Source organism: Ailuropoda melanoleuca, chromosome 7 (genome assembly GCF_002007445.2).
Source record: "Ailuropoda melanoleuca isolate Jingjing chromosome 7, ASM200744v2, whole genome shotgun sequence".
Lineage (NCBI taxonomy): Eukaryota > Metazoa > Chordata > Mammalia > Carnivora > Ursidae > Ailuropoda > Ailuropoda melanoleuca.
In genome coordinates, this window is record NC_048224.1 from 74,384,136 (window position 1) to 74,407,365 (window position 23,230).

Sequence of the window (23,230 nt, forward strand, 5' to 3'; positions counted from 1 at the left end):
ATACTGCAGAGTTATAGAAGTAAAGCTGAATTAGGTATGTTTATATTCCCTGAAGATTTTCAATAGCTAAACACTTTCTCTGAGCTTACATGATGACTGTCAACAAGATTGGTACCGAAGACAAAGAATGGCCTCATCAGTCAGCTGATATAGTGTAGTTAGTTCATACTCACCCCATTCATGGTTTTAGCATCAAGCTATATCTAAGGAAATGAGAGTACCATATTTTACATCTCCAGGACTAGTAATAAATGATCACATAGAATAAATTTCTCAACACAGTATGAAATAGAGATGTGCCAGTTATCCAAATAAATGAATGGATAAATAAATGTGTAATTTAAACATCAAGAAACCCCATGGGAACTGTAATTTACCAAAATCATAACTATTTATCTCGTTGACATATTGTAGGTAATATTTGTAATAAGATTAAGACTAGACTTTGAGTTAAACGAACCTTTTTAGCAAGGTGGCAGGTTTATAAAGTTTCCTGATTGCTGTGGGTATCAAGTGCGCAAGAATCACTGTCTACTGTGAAAATATCCCCACAAGAACAAATGTGTCATGACATCATACATTCATTTCCTGTATTGAGACACAGCTAAGACAAAGGCCAATTTTTTTCCCTCACTATCTTTTATCAACTAATCTGTCAATGAGAAGAAAAATCTCTTTCTTTCCTATGAATTAAGTTTCTGGAGCTTTCTGGTGCAGGAAATTGTATGCATCCATTGCTTGCTCCACACGTCATCGTTTAGTACCAAATCTTCCCCAGATATGTATTATACCATCTTATAATCGTTCATACCCAAGGCGTGGGTCCTGCTTTTAAAATTGCTATTTTGCCAAAATGACACTTAATAGTCAGAAAATGCTGATACAATTTCAATTATTTGTAAAAAAACAAAACAAAACAAAACAAAAGCACCTTGAAGAGCAAAACTACCTGGGAACGTACTGGTTTAATATTCATACTACAGCGTCTCATTCAAAAATATTTCCATTAATGTATTTTTATAGGTGGAAAACACTCTCTCAAATGTATTATTTTAAGACAATCACAAAATATAAGGATTTTACATGAAAATGCAGAAGCAGTTCATTAAGTAGCTCCCATAGAAATTACCAGAGAAAACATTAATTAACAGGGTCAGCACAAAGTAGCATAGGTAAGGCTGGAAAAAGATATAACAAATTAAAGCTCTATTCTGTGCCATTGAACAAGTCCCATTTTTTTTTTTTTGGCACTCTTAACTATGTAACACACAGTTCGAATTTGCTTGAAATTCTCTATTTTGATATACTGTATCATTCAAAAGGATGTGAAAATTGTTCAAATGTCAAGTTTGTCTTTCTTTTCATAGATATTAAACATAGGTAAAGGAAAAGTAATGGAACATTTAAAAAAAAAAAAACGGTGATTATTTTGCTGGAAAGGAAATACGAGACCAAAGAGTTGAATCCTGTGACTACTATCCCATTCGATACACATCGTTCTTCTGTGAATGGACATCATGGCAGTCTCTCAAATGCTAGTCAGTCTAGGTGTACAGAAGCACTCATTCAGAGCACGAGTTATTTCTGAACTGCTAGACACTTCTGGAATCTTTTTTTTTTTTTTTTGAGTTCCGAAGTTGACAGGAATAACTCATTCACATCGTTTCTTAAGCATCAATAGTACGCTGCTGAATTGAGTCAGTGGTGTTGTGGCTGGTGAACGTGCAAGCTGACTTGAGCTGGAACTGCCCGGAAAGCCACTTGGTCTGTGATATGACTGTCTTTCCCAACGACTTTTTTATGGAAATAATTTCCCTGCCTTTCCTCCCTCCATCCCTTCCTCTCTTCCTCCTCCCTTCCTCTCTTTCTTTTCTATTGTAAATATGAGGATAAATTATGCTATTGGCTTTGCAATTCTCTGTAATGGATTTTTTTTTTAAAGATTTTATTTATTTGACAGAGAGAGTGAGAAAGCACAAGCAGGGGGAGCAGCAGAGAGAGAGAGGGAGAAGCAGGATTCCAGCCAAAGCAGGGAGCCCAATGCGGGCCTTGATCCCATGATCCTGGGATCATGACCCGAACTGAAAGCAGACGCGTAACCATCTGAGCCACCCAGGCGCCCCTGCAATGAATTTTTTTTTTTTTTAAAGGAGTGGGAAGACTCCTATCTAGTTTCTCTTTTGATTGGATCAAGGTGGGCCCCAAGAGAGAGGTGGGTCCATGGGCAGGACGTCCTTGGATGTGGTATGTGACTGCAGAAGGACAGTTACATATCCATGGCTATAGGACGTGAGGCTGCTGTGTGAAGCAGGCCTGACTTCAAGGTGAATCCAAGAGGGATGCAGAGGAGAATTTTCTTTCTGCTGAAGTTTGGAAGTCAAATCTCCAGATGGCAATAAGAAGAATTGGGCAGATGAATAATAACAATAAATGTTTATGGCCACGCTAATAAAGCTGCATTCTGTTGGAGTGTACTTTATGGACCAGAAGGGTGGAGCTGTGATTCCAGGAATTCAAGAACAGAGAAAGGACTTTTCTCCGTCACCAACTAACGTTTAAAGACAAATCTTTTAATTCTGCCTGGAGCTAAGACACAACTCAGAGACGCGACTGGGAGAGGAAACATGTTGGTTATTATGAACTATTCATGATCCTTTCTTAATGGCACATTTGATAAGAAGGCTGATGTTGCAAGAAACATTTGGTTTGGGGACAGAGATTTAGAAAAACAAAACAAAAGTACTGAAAAGTGGTGTCAGAGACCTCAGTGAGTTGATAGAAATTCTTTTAAAAATTTAGTTTGTGTGTACAGGTAGATTTCTTTTTTTTTTTTAAAGATTTTATTTATTTATTCAACAGAGATAGAGACAGCCAGTGAGAGAGGGAACACAAGCAGGGGGAGTGGGAGAGGAAGAAGCAGGCTCATAGCAGAGGAGCCTGATGTGGGGCTCGATCCTATAACGCCGGGATCACGCCCTGAGCGGAAGGCAGACGCTTAACCGCTGTGCCACCCAGGTGCCCCAGGTAGATTTCTTACAAATAAAATGTATGTGACTTTGATGCAGCATAACGAAGTATCACTCTAGTGTTTTACTAGGACATGATGAAGAAAGAGATGATTTATCTAGAATAACCACCTAGAGAGACTAGCAAACAAAATGCCTATTTAAAGATTAATAACAATGGAATTGTACTACTAGTAATTGAAATGTACTCAAGAGCTACCAATTGAAAATTGTTACTATGATCCTGATTCCAGAACTGACAGAGAAGTAGAAGTAATTAATAGTTTAGAAACAGAGCATAGAATATTTAAAAATGTACTATCCGATAAATGAGACATTAACTATCCGAAGGGAAATGATTAGCTCGTACACACCTGAGATAGTTAAGATATGAGAAAGAATTTGAGAAAAACTCTTGTTACAAAACATAGGTGAAACATAACAGACATCTTCTCAAACGCATAGCAGAGCTCCCCAGGAAGGTGAGGGAAATCTCCAGATGCTGCAAATAAAAGCAATGCTAACAAATGGAGAAGTAGAGAGGAAGGGAAGTGGTAGATTACCTGGATTGATTGCAGCTCTGGGAAAACAAGATATTTGTTTTTTATAGCCACCGAAAGACAGGAGGTAAAGCTTTCAGATCAGTCTTAGTGGGAGTTAAAAATGAGCATGCCATGTAAATCCAGGACTTTTGATAGTTACACCATCAGGAACAGGGTGGACTAGAAAAACTAATCTTTCAGCACAGAGGGATAACAAGAAAACTTGTCAGCTTCGGTCTGAGCTCTGCATGAGAAAATTCTCCACAGAGAGTTTATTATTGTTGACCTGCTCTGATGCAGATTTTCACTTTCTAACTGGCCTGAGAAACCCTGGGCTTCAAAACTAACAAAAAGTGACTATTTGCACACCCATGTTCATAACAGCACCATGCACCACAGCCAAGAGGCAGAGGCAACCCAAATGCCCATCCACCCATGAATGGATAAACAAAATGTGACGCATGTGCACGAGCACACACATGATACTATCCAGTCCTAAAAAGGAAGGAAATTCTGACACATGTTACAACACTGATGAACCTCGAAGACCTTCACGAAGTGAAACAAACCAGTCACGAAAGGACAACTACCACATGATTCCACTTCCGTGAGTTATCTAGCGATGGTTTCCAGGGGTAGAGAATATGGGAAAATGGGAGTTGTTTAATAAGTATAGAGTTTCAGTTTTGGAAGATGAAAAATTTCTGGAGATCTATTTCACAACAGTGTGAACATACTTAACACTATTAATCTGTACATTTAAAAATGGTTAAGATGGTAAATTCTATGTTATGTATTTTTTAAGTACAATTTAAAAATATGATTAAAAATTGGCAGAGTTTGAGAGCAGCAGAGGTACCAGGAAAAAGCTAATCCAAATATTTTCTGGATGAGTGTATCCTCATCACAGACTGCTCGAGAATTGCATAAATAAATCTCAGATGGTCAGGAGCTTGTAATTAATAATTGTATGAATCGTCGGAAACAAGTAAGATATGATAAAGATCAAATAGAAATAACCAATAGCAGAATAGAATTGAGTAGATTCAAAGTTCAAAAAATCAATAGAAAATTCAATAATAAAATAATGTTAAAACTGAAATACATTTTATGAAACAAGTGTGTTTAAATGCCTTGTAAACTTTAGGGGGAAAAGATGATTTGAAAAATAAATCAATAAGAATTTCTGGAAATGAAATATGTTGTCATATTGAAATTTAAGGTTAGAGAATGGGAAGATTTATCTGAAGAGATTTTCCGAAAACAGCACAAAAACTCCAAGAAAGAGAGAATGAAAAGCCTTACATAGTAAAATAAAGACTAATATACATCCAATCAGAACTCAGAAAGTGAGAGCAGAGAGCATTGGAAGGAGGTGACATTCGATGAGATAAATGTTGAAAATTTTTAACAATTGATGCGAACAATGAACATCCTGATTCAGAAAGCACAACACAATTCACAGCTAAACACATCCAAGTATAATTTCAGAGCACTAAAGACAATGAGAAGATCTTAAAAGCAGCCACAGAAGACAAATACCTAAAAGAAAAAATTATGTTAACATGAGAATTCTTGCTAGTAACAGCAAAAGCCAGGAAACAGTAGAATTGTATCTTTAATTTGCTGAAAGAAATGATCAAACTATAGATACATTCCAAGCTAAATTATCATTTAAAATAGCAATATAAAGACATTTTCAGATAAATAAAAACTGAGTTAGCTCACTACCCCTGAAAAGCTTACCGAAGATACTCTAGATAGTAAGGGACTCTTAAAAGGAAATTGAAGCCAGAAGGTCTAAAAGGCAAGAAGAAATGGCAAAGAAAATGGTAATTTGTCAGTAAACCTACTTCTACAAACCTCAGCCTTCCTCTTTACTTCCCTCTAGATATCATTTATATTTGATTTCTAGTGTGATCCCACTTTGATCAAAGAACATACACATATCACTGAATTTCTGAAATTTGTTGAGATGTGATTAGGATAACCCAGAATATTGTCAGGTTTTTTTTTTTTTAATGTTCTGTATGCAATTTAAACGATCATGTATTCTTTAAAAAAGGAAAAAAAAGAATCACGTATTCTTTACTTGTTGGCTATAGGCTACCAATCTGTAAATGAGATGAAACTTGTTAATTCTTTTGTTTGAATTTCTTTTTCCTTCGTGATTCTTTTGTCTTTGTAGACTCTCGGTTCTTGAGAGAGGTACATTAAAAACACCACCCCGGACTTTTGCTTCAGGGGAGATATCACAGATCAATGGCAAGTAATTTTCCTTCTGAAACCATGGTAAAATGCTGGCTACATTGCAAAAAATCATGTAAGAGATCTTAGAAATCAACACGAACTAGACAACATAAAATTCCAGAGAGGAACAGCTCCTTCCTTGGCAAGCTAGCAATCACTAGCTGTCTGCTTCCGTGGCAGAACTTGACAATTCTGAGCGTGGGCTGAGAATCTGGCTTGGCACAAAGCAGAGAGATTCTCCTGGAGAAGAGAGAAATCAGAAGAGTTTTGGAATACCAAAGCAGGGCTGGCATGACAAATTAGAAACTAGAGAATTCCCAATCACAAGGCCAGTTAATCTCAAGACTTTTGCTTAGTTTTGAGGCATTGCAGGAGGCCAAGGGAGCTGTGTGAGAAAAGCAAAGTGGAATCTACACAATTTTTCAGTGCTGAGGAGACAAAAATTCCTCTGAAGGAAGGAGGTCTGCAAGAAACATCTGATTGGTGTGTTCTCAGGACATTTTGAATATATGTGAGGCCAGAGACTAACGATCTAAACTGAAAACCTTTGAAAGGAAGAGCTTTCATAAGGTAAAGGAGACAAATACTATTAAGGTCTCAGTCAAAAGCCTGGGGGGTCACATCCATGGAGGTATTTGGGTCAGCAAGGCCTTTTGAATTTTCCCGAAGTTTCAGAAAGCAGACACAAAATAAAATCAACAAGGTCAGAAGTTTGTACTTTGAAAATGCTTCTAGCAAGAGCAATTTAGAAGAAAAATAGAAAGCACAAATTCACAATATTGGGAACGAAAAATGAAACATCACTCATGATCTACAGACATTAAAAAAAAGATAAGAGACTATTATGAATGATTTTATGGCAATAAGTTTAACACACAAATTGAACAGAGTAATTGAAAAATAAGGGGAAATATAATTCTTAATAGTCCAATATCTGTTAAGGGAATTGAATCCTTAATTAAAAACATAAAAGAATGTAATAATACCAACAAATTCTTTCAGTACACAAATTCTTTCAGAGAATAGAGGAAGACAATGCTTTTGAATTCTTTTTTGGAGTCCAGCATAACTCTGACACCAAAACCTTGCAAAGAAATTTCAAGAAGAGAGATTATAGTCCGATATTTCTTATGAACACAAAATTCATAAACAAAAAATTAGTAAATAATGGTGAATCTTGTGATATATAAAATGTGATACATATATAACACAATTGAACTTTTTTCAGGAATACAAGATTGGTTGATATTTAACAATCTGTACAATTTACCACATTAACAAAAAGGCTAGAAATATGATTTCTTTCAAAGGACAAAGACATACTCATTTATGATTTTTGAAAATAACAAACTAAGAATAAAAGAGAACTTCTTCAATCTGGTAAAATTTGCTAATAAAAAATTTAAGTTAACATCATTTACATGGTGAAGTATTAAACACTTTTCCCTTGAGATTAGAAAGGAAAAAGATGCTTTCTATCACATCTTCTAGTCAGTATCATGCTAAAAATCTTAGTACAATAAAGCAAAAAAAAATGAAATAAAAGTATGAGGATTGGAATATATGAAGCAAAATGGTCTTTATCAGTAAATGATATAATTATGCATGTAAAAAAAACCCCATGCAATTAGAAACTATTAGAATAAGTAAGTATGTAATAATGTCAATAAACAAATATAAATTGTATTTCTATTTGATAACAATGGCTAAATAAAAATGAAACTAATATTATACTATGTTAACTAACTGAAAAAAAAATGAAATGAAAAAATACCATTCACAATAGTTAAAAAGTATCAAACACTCAGAGATAATTCTAAGGAAAGATGTACAAAAATCATAAAGCGATATACTGAGAGACATTAAGGGGGATACAAATAGATGGAGATATGTATCACGGATCAGAAGACTCAATATTTTTAAAATGTCAATTCCATCCAAAGGACCTGGACTGGCCAAGACAATTCTGAAAAAGAAGGAAGTCGAATACTTTTATACATGATATTAAAACTTACTATAAAGCGAATGTAATTGGTATTGACCAAGGATAGGCCAGAACAAAGAATAAAGGATCCAGAAACAGATTCTTACATACAAGGCCATCTGAATTTCTACCAAGTTTGCACTGTAAAAAGAAAAAGGATTTCTTTTCAATAAATGATCCTGAGTCAATAAGCCATCCAAGTGAAAAAATGAATTCTGACTCCTACCTCCTGCTATTTATAAACATTTCTTTGAGCTAGATCATAGACTTCAGCGTGAAAGGTGAGACAGTAGATCTTCTGGATAAAAATAACAGACTGTATTAATGATTAATGTTTTTAATGTAGTTTAACATTTTAAAGTTTAACATTTAAAAATATGTTAGCAGAGCCTTTGACAGAGCCTTACTGTAAAAGGTAGAGGTTAATTCCCCTCTTTTTACATGTGGGCCAGACCTACTGACCTTTCTATGAACAGAATGTGCTGGAAGTGACATTGCATGACTAAAAACAAACAAACAAACAAAGCAAAGGAAGTTTTCTTCCAGTTCTCTCTTTCTCTGGGACATATACCACGTAAGAATTCTGGCCCCCTTGAGGCTTCCACACTGGAGACACCACACGGAGGGACCACTTAGAGAAGGGGAGCGATGAGCCTCCTTAAAGAGCCCATTGCTCCAGCTCCTGCTGTGCCAGTTTCCTGTGGCTGCTGTAAAAAAATGCCACAAACTTGGTGCCTCAAAACAACTCATATTTAAGAAGGCTAGAAGTTGGAAATCAGTCTCAGGGCCAAAATCAAGGTTTTAGGGCCATGCTTCCTCCGGAGGCTGTGGGGAAGAACACATTTCCATGCTTTTTTCTAGCTTCCAGAACTGCATTCTTTGGCATGTGTCCCCAACTCTATCTTCAAATCCAGGAGTGGAGGGTCCAGCTTCAGTGGTCACATTGCTTTCTTCTGTGCCAAGTCTCCTTCTGCCTCCGTTTTATAGTTTTATAAAGACACTTGTATTTGCATTTAGAGCCTGCTAGAATAATCCGGGTTAATCTCCCCTTTTTGAGAACCTTCGTTCGTCACAACTGCAAAGTCTCTTTTGCTTTAGAGGTAACATTCACAGGTTCCAGGGACTGGGACCTGTGTATCTTTGAGGGGCCATTATTCAGCCTACCACAGCATTCCAGATGAGAGATGTGTGAGCAAAGAAACCTTTGGAGAAAACCCCAGCCCTGGCCACTTCCCGTCTGCGGCCTCATGAGGGACCCAAGCCAAGTCTGCGTGGCTGAACCACAAAATTCCGAACCCATAGAAACCATAAGAAATAATAAACAGTTGATGTTGTTTTATGTTACTAAATTTTGGTGCTCCTTGATGAAATTTTCCTTGGTAAAATAAAGATAATGTGGAAAGTGCAAATGAGCTTGGCACAATGCTAACATTATTCCTTTTAAAATATTGTACTTTGTTCTTAGAGGATATTCTTTCATCCTTAGTCTTTCGGTACAAATAAACTCCATTAGGAAATTATATTAAAAGTGCATGATGGCCCATGACTTTAATAGTCTGACTTAGCAAAATGCAAAATTAACCATCTTTATCAGTTTCCCTTTTTTAAAAAATTTACTTTGAAATTTGGAAGTCAGGGAGCTACTGGCTATGGGGTAACACCTGACTTCACTGGTCTTCACGCAAAGCTCTCTACGTGCCCCTGGGCCTCATTCTTGAGCTTCATTATTTCCAAACTGCTGATTTTCTCATGTGCGATAAATGGTTTCACTACAAGATGCCTCTGTATGCCATTCTTCTGCCTGGAATTCTCTTCCCCTCCTCTTTCTTTTCTTTCTTTCTTTCTTTTTTTTTTTCCATTAGACCATTGCAGCTTGAAAATTCAGTTTGAAGGAAACATCCCGCCCCTTTTTTTACTCTATGCTTAATCTGTATCTTAACATTTAAAGCTTTATTGAAATGATCTCTCTGGGCATATATCTCAGCTACTAGACAGTAAGATCCTCAACACATTTTTAAAAAAATCTTTATATTCCTCAAACATTCACAGACGATACGGAGAGAGCAGGTGTCGAGAAATGTTTGTCAAAGTATGGCTAAGTTTTGAAATACAAATTGAAAGCTGAGTTCCTGTAAAGGTCTCCATCTGGTGCATATCACAGTCTGACACTGTAATCCCCTCTATGCTGATAGGTGGTTTTCTTTCTTTCTTTCTTTCTTTCTTTCTTTCTTTCTTTCTTTCTTTCTTTCTTTCTTTCAAAGATTTTATTTATTTTAAAGATTTTATTTATTTATTTATTTATTTATTTGACAGAGATAGAGACAGCCAGCGAGAGAGGGAACACAAGCAGGGGGAGTGGGAGAGGAAGAAGCAGGCTCCCAGCAGAGGAGCCTGATGTGGGGCTCGATCCCAGAATGCTGGGATCACGCCCTGAGCCAAAGGCAGACACTTAACGACTGAGCCACCCAGGCGCCCCCGATAGGGGGTTATCTTCTAACCACTTTTGCCTTTTTATTTTTTATTTATGTATTTCTTCCAGTTTTAGAGAGAGATAATTGAACACAGCATTGTATAAATTTATGGTGCAGAGCATAATGGTTTGACTTACATATGTTGTGAAATGGTTACCATAATTAGTTAACATCTATCACCTCTTGTAGGTAACAAAAAAAGAAAAAGAAAAAAAAAGAAAAAAACCCTTATTTTTTTTATTTTTCCTTGCGACGTGACCTCTTAACGGCTACTCTCTTAACAACTTTCAGCTGTACTACACCGCAGTGTTGCTGCAGCCATTGTGAACATCACATCCCTAGGACTGATTTATCTTATAATTGGAAGGTTGTACCTTTTGACCACCTTCCTCCCATCCTCCTCCCATCCCCCACCCCTGCCTGCGCTAAGCACAAATCTGTGTTTTCTTTGAGTTTTAACCACTTCTTTTTTTAGGTGGCTTTATATCTCTGAAGAGATGTTCTCTGATGAGGTCAATCTCCTTCCCTTCACTTCTACCATGAGTCCCTGTTCTGCCTTCTGGAGACACAAAGTCTATGTCTTTTCCTACTTAATAGTGTATCAGATACATAAAGCCAATTAGCTTGTCTCCACTTAGTCCCCTGATCTGCAGGCCAACTGTACTGTGCGTGTCCGTTTCTTGTTGATGTCCTTTCTCAGCCTTCCACAGGCAGTGCCATCGGAGACCCAGGCCCTTCTGGGCATCCTTGGCATATGGGTTTTGTCCCTCTTGACGCTGTCACATGATGACCATTTGGCCTTGTCCGCCTTCACAACAGCATCTTTATTCCAACCCAGAAGAGAACAGGCAGAAAGCAGAAGGATTGTGGCTGTGAATTGTGTGCCCTTTACAGAGTGTTCTCAGGAGGGCCATTGTTGCACAAACATCTGATTGACCGTGACTCTATCACATAGTTTCAGGGGATGCTGGGAAACATAATCATTTTGCTGGGCACATTATCTCTTTGAAAAAAATTGTGTGGGAGAAAAGGAAAAGAAATATTGATAGGCAACTAGCAGTGTGTATGGTGTGTCAATTAATAGAACTTTGCTAATGACCTTCTTAAAAGAAAGGTTCCCTAGGCCAGACAATACATCCTAGAATGTTGGGCCCAGCAAAGTACTGAATGCCCATACGTGGCTCTGTCTGTATACATAAATGTATTAAGGTAGCTGAAGATTGGCCCTATTTTTTGAGGTGCCACATCACTATTATATGTTTATATCATTTTTTAAAAGATTTTAATTATTTATTTGAGAAGGAGACAGAGAGTGTGACAGAGAGCTCGGGTGGGGAGGAGAAGGAGAAGCAGGCTCCCTGCTGATGTGGGGCTCAATCCCAGGACCCTGAGATCATGACCGGAGCTGAAGGCAGACACTTAACCAACTGAGCCACTCAGGCATACCTATTTATATCATTTTTACAATGAACTAAAAAATCCAGTGATTTCTCTCATTCTGCTATTCAGCTAGGTCTCCGCTAAAACTTTGTAGATGCTATACTGAAATCCAGTGGATTTCATTACACATATCCTGGTCCATGATTTCAATATGCCTCAGTCTTTTTGAAACTGTTGCATCCACTAGCTCTCCAAAATTTGCATTATCTGAAAATTTAATAAGTGTTTTTTATAATTTTATGAGGGAGACATACATGTAAACCCATAATTAGGCTGAAATAGTTAATATACTAGTAAGTCTATTAGTAAAGAGATGTACGTGGTATAAGAGGAACTTGGGAGAACGTGCATGTGCCTCAGCTTGTCTAGAGTCTGAAGGTTAAGAAACCACAGATGATACTGATTTCGAGTATTAAAGATGAGATGATGAACTTTGCCTGAGAGACCACATCTAACTGAGCATTCCTAAAGGAAGGGATACAATAAGAAAGGGCCCAAGGGTGTGGCAGCCTGGATTACAATGTCATGATCTGGCAGGCCAGGGGCCTGGCAACGGAAGTAGGACATGAGGCAAGAAAGTAACAAGTTTATCCAGGAAGTTTGAGCTCATGTTTCATTGATTGGTCTTCAGACACAGGCTTTAAACTGGATATGCATTTTGGAAAGATTTCCCCTACCTGTCTTTTAAAGTTACAATTGTAATTTTGTTCCCAAAAATGGTTGAGTAGACAGTATAGGAGCCTAGATTATTTGAGCCCTTTCTTCGTCTGTACCATGTGATCCGATTTCCCTTCAGATGTGATGACCGTATGTCTCATTTTCTAAGTCTCTGAATTTCAAATACTCTATCTTGTGGCTGCTCAAAGTATTCTCAGACTCATCAGTCCATGTGTTCGGATTTTTGTTCCAGAAAATGTAGCCAGGGGTCTCCGATCACGTATTTCTCCTCTTACGGGACGCGCTCTGATGGCTCTTCAGCTCCGTCAACACGCTCTGTCTGGTCCATCAAGGGAGATAGCAGATCTGCAATGTGAATTAGATTGCCAAAGAACACCACGCTTGCCATTCTACTTAATGACAATGAGAAATTCCAGTAATGAAAGGGGTAGGCTGTAGCATAGTCTGTGAGCTTATATTTTTGCCTGTGTACAAGGAGCTCACAACCTTAATTTTCACAGCAACATAAATATTATGACTATAATTAACCATGAATATTTGATGAAGTTGGAGAGCATTATTTACACTTGCTTAATATCACTGGATGTCATTCTAAATTTTGGATGCTTTTTAAGTATGGAAATGTTCTCTGTGTGCTGCCAAATTTCTAAACAAATGCCTGGTGGAAAATTACACCTTAGCCAGAACAATAACCCAAGTAAATAGGTAATAATGGATATGTATCTTGCACGTTAGCTTGACACAGAGCATTAAAATGTCCCAGGGCATTAAAGACTGAGTTTTTATAGAGGCAATTAAAACAGACATAACAGCCATGCTTCATCTGAGGGATTGATGCATTGCAAAGAAGTATTTTTTCTCATGTGAAAAAGAAAGTGATGCTTTGTTAAAATGCCAGGGATTTTAAATTGGGAGGGGTGGGGTTATCTCGGGCAGGCACAAATTTGCAGGTTGCGTTTGAATGCTTAAAGGTAATCTGGGGATCCAAACCCTGGTGGTCTACTATGTGTCTAGAGCAGTTTAAGCCCAAATGCCTTTGTCAAGAAACAAAATGTGTGCTTACTGGATATTTGTTTTCCTTTTTTTTTAATGTGCATTTAAAAAAAAAATTACAGTAAAGCTATATAAGTTGCAGTAAAAAGAAGAGGGTTTCTGACAAATGTATTTTAAATATAAAGGCAGGGTACAGACAGCCCGGGTTCACTACAATGGGTTTTCTCGGTCCTCAGAGGTAGTTTCCCTCATAGTATAAGTCATTAAGGCTCCTAAGCATGTTGTGTAGGGTATGGCACTACTGAGGTTCTTGGCACTGAAGATTGGCAAGCAACTGCGGTAGGTCAAAGATGGCTGCAGATTATTTGCTATCACGTGCTACCTTCTATTATTATTTATGATCTCCCATTGAGGGGTGGAGTCTGATTCTTTTCCATCCGAATCTAGACCACCTTCTCAATCAATAACTATGGAAGAAGTGATGCAATGCTAGTTCTGAGGCTACGTTTAAGAGGACCAAGAGTTTCTTACCTGCCTTCTTAGAGGTTTGCACTACAACGAAGGTAGGCTGATCGTGGAGAAGCCAACTTTCTGTGAGGAAGTGCTTAGCCCCATGGAGAAGGACAAGTAGGTGCCCTTGTGGACAGGTAAACTTGCAGCAACAGCCAGAATCAACTGCCAGACTTGTGAATGTTCCTTCTTCCAGAGTGTTCTGGAACAATCCAGCCCAGTCAAACCTGCAGATGATTCATCCCCAGCCACCATCTGATAGAAAGGACGTGAAGCAAAACTGCCCAGCTGAGCCCCATCTTCCCATAGAACAATGAGAGGAAATAAGAACTGTTCACACCATTAGTAACTATTTACATGAACTTAATTGGTTACACCATTTAGTTTTGGGGTAATTTGTAATGCAGCTGTAGATAACTAGATCAGGAAGGGCAATGGAAATGAGCATCATGAATCAGAAAGCTTTTTGCCTCCTCTTTTCCTGCTTCTCTTGCAGCCTCCTTCAGCTACGAGTTACCTCCTTTAGCCCAGGTAGGGGGCAGAGAAGCATCCTCAGGTAAACACAGGTTCGAATAGGGAGTGCAGGGCAACTAATAACCCTGCTACTTTCTGTGTGGACTGCAGAGTATTCTATTTAAGATCATGGGCTCTGCAGTCAGATCGACCTTTGTTCAAAACCCAGCTCAAACCCCTACCAATTGTGGGGCCCAAGCAACTTATGTCATCTTTCTTTTTTTTTAATAATAATTTTTTATTATGTTATGTTAATCACCATACAGTACATCCCTAGTTTTTGATCTCTTGTTCCATGATTCATTATTTGAGTATAACACCCAGTGCAACATGCAATACGTGTCCTCCTTAATACGCATCATCGGCCTATCCCAGTCCCCCACCCCCCTCCCCTCTGAAGCCCTCAGTTTGTTTCCCAGAGTCCATAGTCTCTCATGGTTCATTCCCCCTTCTGTTTACCCCCTTTTATTCTCCCCTTCCTTCTCCTACCTATCTTCCTATTTCTTATGTTCCATAAATGAGCGAAACCATATGATAATTGTCTTTCTCTGCTTGACTTATTTTACTTAGCATTATCTCCTCCAGTCCCGTCCATGTTGCTGCAAATGTTGTGAANGCTGAGTAATATTCCATTGTATATGTGGACCACATCTTCTTAATCCAGTCATCTGTTGAAGGGCATCTCGGCTCCTTCCACAATTTAGCTACTGTGGATAAAGCTGCTATGAACATTGGGGTGCATATGGCCCTTCTCTTCACTACGTCTGTACCTTTGGAGTAAATACCCAGTAGTGCAATTGCTGGATCATAGGGTAGCTCAATTTTTTAACTTTTTAAGGGACCTCCACACTGTTTTCCAAAGTGGCTGTACCAACTTGCATTCCCACCAACAGTGTAAGAGGGATCCCCTTTCTCCACATCCTCTCCAACAATTGTTGTTTCCTGCCTTGTCAATTTTGCCATTCTAACTGGCGTAAGGTGGTATCTCAGTGTGGTTTTGATTTGAATTTCCCTGATGGCTAATGATTTTGAACATTTTTTCATGTGTCTGTTAGCCATTTGTATGTCCTCATTGGAAAAGTGTCTGTTCATATCTTCATACCAAAAAATGTTCATACCATTTTTTGATTTGATTATGTTTCTCATGTATTGAGTTTGAGAAGTTCTTTGTAGGTCTTGGATACTAATCTTTTATCTGTAGTGTCATTTGCAAATATCTTCTCTGCCTTGGTTGTCTCACCTAAACCATGACGGAAATTACGTATGAAAAACTCCTTAGAATAATAGTGCTGACGCCTCGGAAGAGCTCAGTAAATATTAGTTGTTGTTTCTGTGATGCTGGTGGTGGTGAGGAAGCTGCTGAAGATCCTTTGACACTCGTAATTTGTCTTTCTTATGCCAATTTCTGGTGTTTTTAAATATCAGATTCTGTCATTTGTGAATCAATTAACAAACACTCCATGTTATTCTGTGGCCTCCCATATGGTTTTATCAGAGTTTGCATAAGAGGTTTTTCCTATTATTTATTTGAGAGTGAGAACAAGAGAGAGAGAGCAGGAGGAGGGGCACAGAGAGAGAGAGACGCCTACTCCCCACTGAGCAAGGAACCTGACCTGGGACTCAATCCCAGGACCTGGAGATCATGACCCGAGCCGAAGGCAGAAGCTTAACTGACTGAGCCACCCAGGTGCCCCTTTATAAGAGTTTTATAAGAAATTTTAGTTTAGTTTAGTTTAGTGTTATAAGAAATTTAAAATATAATACTTGAATATTTTATGCACCTCACCCTTGTTATTTTCTAGAAGTGATTAAACATCAGAAAACTAAAAATGATGATACAGTAGAAATTTTAACTGACCTCCACTTAATTAATTAATGGGGTTAATCATCATCCTCCCTGCTGTCTGAGGACTGTACTGACTCATGCCCCCGGTACACTGAAAGCTCAGGGCTGGGGCTGCTTCGGCTGTGCTGTCTGTAGCTCTTCCATTAATTGTTTGCCATGTAGCCTCGTTCACTGAAACTCCCAAATTTCTCCAATGTAACAGTAGGAGGAATAGTAAAAGGAGTGAGTAAACCCCAAACTTGTAGCTTGGAAACCAAGCAAGAATTCTTGGTCAGTTTGGAATTTAATTACACCTCTTGGCTTTGGGGGTGGATCTTGATTGGAGCCAGGGTTAAATTGTTCTGAGTCGGTTACTGAAGAATGCTTCTCAGTGGTGCGTGTACGCGTGTGTATGTGTGTGTATGTGTGTGTGTCACAGTGTGGTGGTGTGTCCCCAGGCTCTGCCTCCTGTCCCCCTGCTCTCTGCCCTCCTGCCATGTTCGTTTTGTGCTGGGAGCCCCGGAGCTGGAAGTGGCCTGGGATTCAGCAATCAAGGTGGGAGAGAATCAGAGCCTCAACATGGCTTGAGGAAAGGGGATAGAAACAGAGAGCAAAACACAAGGATGAAATGTTTTCCCATGTTTCCCTGCATTTTGGAGAAACAATGGCTACCAAGGGGTAAAAAGTCTCCTAACAGCAACTTAGCATAAGAAAACACAAATCACTGGCTCTGTTTTTCTTTCTCGCAGCCTCTGTCAGCAAAATTGTTTGGGTCGAAGTACACAGGAGAAATACTCCAACGGTTTGCTTGCCCTGAGCCCTCTCAGGACGCCCCTGGTCGCTCGAATGTGCTCCTGATGTTTCCCAGGAGGCCAATGATTTGCACAACGCGTCCTTCCCCAGGTCCCAAAGCCAAACATTGACATATTCCAGCCATCATTTCACATCGCCTTCCTCCAGGAAGCTTTCTTTGTGCGGTGAACTCGAAGAATCACCGAGTGCCCTCAGATAAACTTGCACTCCTCATCCCTCTCAGTTGAAGCTGTGTGCTGTGGAACGGAAGTGTTTTGTGAATGCTTAGCATGACACAAAAGCTGTTTCTGCATTTTGCCATCATACATTTCTCCCGTCCTTAGCTCAGCATCTCTGTGCTACGGGGAAGGTGCCACACGCTGCCCAGATGGAGCGGGAATGGAGGAAGATTTCTCTGGGGCTCAAAACTCATTCTGCCATATGCTGTTCTCTCTCCTTCCGAATTCTGTCAAGCACACGGGCCCCTGGCTGGCGCAGAGTGACAAAGATGGAGAGGCTTTAATCAGGTGAATGTTTTCAATTTATAGCCATTTCAGTAACTTCTTTAAGTAAAAAAGACAAGCGTCAATTTAAGTTATTTATTTGCGAAAAAAATCCTGCTTCTCTCCACTGGAAATTAATTTTTCCAGGAATTCTGTGTGATTCCAATAAAGTAAGCAGTTTGAATTAGCCTGTTTTATGCAATACAGAAATGATTTTAAAACCCCCACAGATTAAGATATAGTTTTATTACCTGTCAGTCTTCCTTTTCTTGAATGTCCCAGTGAGCACTAACATTTTTTTATGTGTCTCCACACAACTTAAATTATAGGCCTGCTTATTTTTTATTTTATACATAAATAAAATTTATTATCACCAGAGCAGTAGTGAATCCCAGTTTTTTATGCTATCAGACCTGTAGAGAGTGAAAGAAATTTTGTTCTTATGGTTCCTTATAGCTTTTCAAAACCTTTGATCCCAGCTTTGGTCTGTTGTTCTTGTTTACTTCCTCCTATCATTTTTTTTTAAGTTTGTATTAAAATATAATAAAATGGCCAAAATTATTTTAATTTAACATCCTACCTTTCCTTTGATACTTTCTTCCAGGTGAATTACCTTGATGAATTTTAGGAGATTGACTTTTAAGTTTCAAATGCCACCCCACTCTTGTCAAGTTACTATTGTTAAAATGGCAAAAGACTTTTTCAGGCAAGAGAGACAACTTAATCAAAGTAACCCATACCAGACGCCTTCCTTTAGCTTTGGGCCTATTATGTGAATTCCCACCTAAAACCATGGCAGTAGCCGTTTTGACCAAGAATAGCAAATAGTCCCACTGAGTAAAAGCGGCTCCAAGAGGTGTTTTGTGGGAAGAGGTGGTTATTCACAACGTTTACTTGAAGGGATAAGAGAGGCATCCCTGAGGATCTTACTTTATAGTGTCTAAGAAAAATTATCTGAAGCTTAGACATGGACAAAAGAAATTACTGGGTGTTCTTTTTGGGCTTAGCTATTATTTTATAACTCCGAGGGACAGGGTCAACTGGTAGACTTTTGTCCAACAGAGTTGCAGATAATTTCAGTTTTCCATCATACCCAGCAATAATCTTATCCTGGCAATTCTAGATTCCCCAGTGCTCTTCGGAATGGGTGTTATATCTCGTTGTTTCCCTCCTTAATAAGCTCAATAAAATACTTGACTCATGCTCATTTTATATCTGCATGACAAACACAATTTTACCTTTGTGAAATTCTAATGACTATTTCATCCCATTATGGATTCAACATCCATTCATTTATTTTGCCATTTCCCAAATTTATTTATGTTTCTTTGTTTTATCTCTGCTCGTTTCCTTAAAGTTTTAAAAAATACTGCCAAATTCTGTTTTTCTGATAGTGTTCTATGGAATCCTTATTATATGCCTTACCAGACTCAATCCTTAATGTAAGAAAATCCCTAAGGAGGGGCGCCTGGATGGCACAGAGGTTAAGCATCTGCCTTCGGCTCAGGGCGTGATCCCGGCGTTATGGGATCGAGCCCCATGTCAGGCTCCTCCACTAGGAGCCTGCTTCTTCCTCTCCCACTCCCCCTGCTTGTGTTCCCTTTCTCACTGGCTGTCTCTATCTCTGTCAAATAAACAAATAAAATCTTAAAAAAAAAAAAAGAAAAGAAAATCCCTAAGGAAGGAAAAATGAAATAAGATGGGAACAGAGAGGGAGAGAAACCATAAGAGACTCTCAACTCTAGGAAATAAACCGAGGGTTGCTAGGGGGGTTGGTGGGGAGATAGGGTAACTGGGTGATGGGCATTAAGGAAGGGCACGCAATGTGATGAGCACTGGGTGTTATATGCAACTGATGAATCCCTAAATTCTACCTCTAAAACTAATAACAGACTATATATTAATTAAATCAAATTTAAATAAAAAGTTTAAAAAAAAAGAAAAGCCCTAAAATTTTCATTTTGATACTATTAGGCACTACCTCTTCCCTCTAACTGCTTTTCTCTGGGCCTTTCCTAGCTTTGATATGTCTTTCTGGAAGTTAGGTGAAGAGAGAATTATTTTCTGGGCGTGTTCAAGAGCAAAATTATCAGAGGAGGGAAAAAATGGAAGAATTGTCATGCTGTTCTAGGTACTTCGACACACTTACTTTGATCTAATCTTTACTTACCCTAGTGAATTTGTATGTACTGTCATTATTTACAGAATACATCATTGAGACTCAAGCCTGTCCATCTGGTGAGTGGTAGATTCTTTTTTTTTTTTTAGTTGATTTATTTATTTGTAATCTCTACACCCAACGTGGGGTTCAAACTTACGACCCTGAGATCAAGAGTCCTGCACTCTTCTGACTAAGCCAGCCAGGAGCCCCCCCCCCTTTTTAAGTTTATTTTGGTGAGTGGTAAATTCTTGATCCCATCCTAGTTCTGTCCAAAGCCCATGTACTTTCCGTTATTCAATATCACTTAAACTAATTTTACATTCTCATTGCAATTAACCTTCCACGGGTACAATAAGGTGACACATCCTGTGCGGACTGAACAACACGCTGCATATCATGACCTGGTGCCAAAATCACATAAGGTGCAGGATTATATTCTCAAGATGAACAGGCTTTGGAAAGCTGCAATCTTTGCCTTTTCTTGTTCTCACCTTGACACACTCGGAAGTGTACCTAGCTTTCACGGTCACCTACCTAGGCTAAAGTATTGTTGCAATTGGAAGAACCCGTACAGTGGTAAATAATTGGGCATTGGTAGATGTGGGCAATTTGAAGCCAGGTGGTCCCAACAAATACGTTGGCTTAGATACGGAATAGGTATGGAGAAAAGGAAGGGCAGTGGCCAGGTTTGTTAAATAGAGCAAGATGTATGAAACAGGAACCAAAGGCAGCACCATCTGTAGCCATTGCTCGCACGTGTTCCTTATTGGCCAATCTGATTGGATATTTTGTGATATTTTAATTTCCTTTTTGTTTCTCTTTTATGGGAAACAATCTTAATTTGCTGAGAAAGCCTCTGAAGACTTCAGTGGTGATCCATTCGTTTGGTTACTTCAGCACCACCCATAACAAAAGCGATCACCCTACTTTTCCTCTGTTCTACCCGAATAGAATTGTTACATTTGTGGAAGTAGCAAATAGAAGTAATTGAATTAAAGAATTCAAAGAGTGCACAATTTCATTTAATATACTTAATTAACTGTGTTTTTAAAGAATTCAAATGAAATTCTAAAACCAAATGTCCTTTAAAACTTACATTTTTGCCTCTCAATTTTATTTTCTGGATTACAAAGGGAAAAAAAGACTTCTGTGCTAAGGACAATAAAGTAGAGATAAGGTGCGAATTTCCTTCTTTCAGGGAATGTGAACTGATGAAGATATGTTTCTAATTTTCAGGACAAATGTGCTTCTTTTCCAAGACTCTTAGTCATTACAAACCTTGCAACTTTGCTTAGAGAAGATATTCAGGGCAAAATATTTCTATGAGATTCATGGAAGAGAAAAATGATGAATCATCTCAATTCTAATGTGGAAATGATTTTCCTGTAGCTTTACTTGTGCTGTGAAGAGAGCTCTACACCGGCTGCACACTATATTTTATCTGGAGTTTAAGAGAATAGAAAAGATGCTGCTATTTATTCCTCAAAATAGTACTTGTGCACTCACATCCCCACCCCCAACAGAATTTCAGCTCAGCCTGAAATGAAGGTCACGTCAAGTACCAAACATATTCCAGTTCTAAGATGGATAATCACAGCAGCTATTCCAGTTATGAAAAAGTTTTGCATGAAGTCATTTACTTGTATCTTGTACTAGAGAGGAAACCTAATAGCTGCCATTGGGTATTTAGGAGATATTTTATTCCTATCTTAAGAGCATTACTATCATAAGACTATTGCTATCTTAAAATCTTCAGCTAATTAATAAAAATGGAGGTGATGTTAAATTACTTAACACTAATAAAAAAAATAAGAATTCTTGCAGAAGACACTGGGAATTATTTGATCTAGATCCTGACAACCTGGTAAAAATCTAAAGTCTGCAACAGGAACACAGGCCACGTGAAGCTATTAGCCATGATTCCTTTGTTTTCATATAGACTTATTCACCCAGGTTACCAGAACAATCAAATCCTGGGCAGGCTTAATTTAATTAAGATTTGAAGACATTCATTAAACCCCTACCCCATCCAAGCAGTACTTCTCATTACTTGAAGAACACTATTCAGCATCCTTGCTGTGGCCCAGCAGGACCACGGGGTCTGATGCTGGCTAAATTTTATCTCTGACCTCACTCGCTCTGTTGCACTCACATGATTTCTGTCCTTAAATACACCAAGCTTTTTCCCACTTTGGAATATTCATATTTGCTGCTTCTTTGCCTCTTCTCAGTCTTCACGTGGCTGACATCTTATCATTTAAGACTCAGCTTACACATTTCTCCAGAAGGCTCTTCCCTGGCCAATGGGACTGCACTCCCACCCCCACTGCAGTCATTCTTTCTTCCTTCTTCCATATTTTCTTCTTATGAGTTGCCATTATTTAATATAGTCTAGTTTACTCCATTACTTATTTGTGGATCATTTGTTTCCAAACCAGGGCAAAATTTCGGGAAAGGAAGGATCTTACCTGTCTTGTTCACTGCATCACCTAGGGCTGTCTCATTCAGGGGACACACCCAAAAAATCATAGAAAGGTATAGCTAAGAGTTTATAGGTTTAAAGCAAGAGAGACATAAACATACATTGATTTTACATAGTAGAAAGCTGAAAGTCTTACAAGAGAATTGAAATGTGAATGGGCATTCTTATGAGGAAATGAGTATTTCCAACTATGGAATCAGGTGTCTTCACCAACAGAAAAAAAAAAAATTAGCATTTCAAATGTGCCATGAAATGAGTATATTTTTATATATAGACAGGAAGGAAGGGTGGTCGTAAGTCTTTTTAGATAAGCTGCAGTATGAGATAAACCAAGATTCAAGGAAAGCAGCTCAGGGAAAAGAAGATAAGTGAATTTTACTTAAGTAAGTGACTTCACATGGAATCAGAGGTGTCTTACATCCTGGCTCCAACATCCCACACGTGGGTTACTGCTGTAGGCTGAAGCGTGCCCTCCCCAAATTCATATGTTGAAGCCCTAAACCTGAGAACCTCAGAATGTGACTGTATTTGGAGATATGGTCTTTCAAGAGGTAATGGGGTCATTAGAGTGGACCTGAATCCAGTAAGTTTGGTGTCTTATAAGAAGAGGAGATTAAACCACAGAGAGACACCAGACATGCACAAGAGTGAAAGAAAGACCACGTGGGGAACCAGAGGGAAGGCAGGGAGAGAGGCCTCAGGAGAAACCAGACCTGCTAACATCTTGATCTGGGACTTCCAGCTTCCATGACTGTGAAAAAAATTAATTTCTGTTGGTTAAGCCACCCATCTGTGGTATTTTATTATGGCGGCCCTAGCAAACCAATACAGTCACTTTGAGAATTTCGACCTCGCTAGGTCTGTTTTCTTGTCTGCAAAATGTTGATAATACCACAGAGATGGTTAAAAGAGTCAAGTGAGATGAAGTCATTAAAGGTCTTAAACTAGAATAAATTTAGAGTGTGAAGACATGTTTAAAATAGTCTCAGTGGCTGATGTTAGTTTCTCTTGCCTCTTTCTCTTGATTTTAACAGTAGTAAGAAGTATGGGGCTAGTCTGCTTTAATACATTTGTAACACAG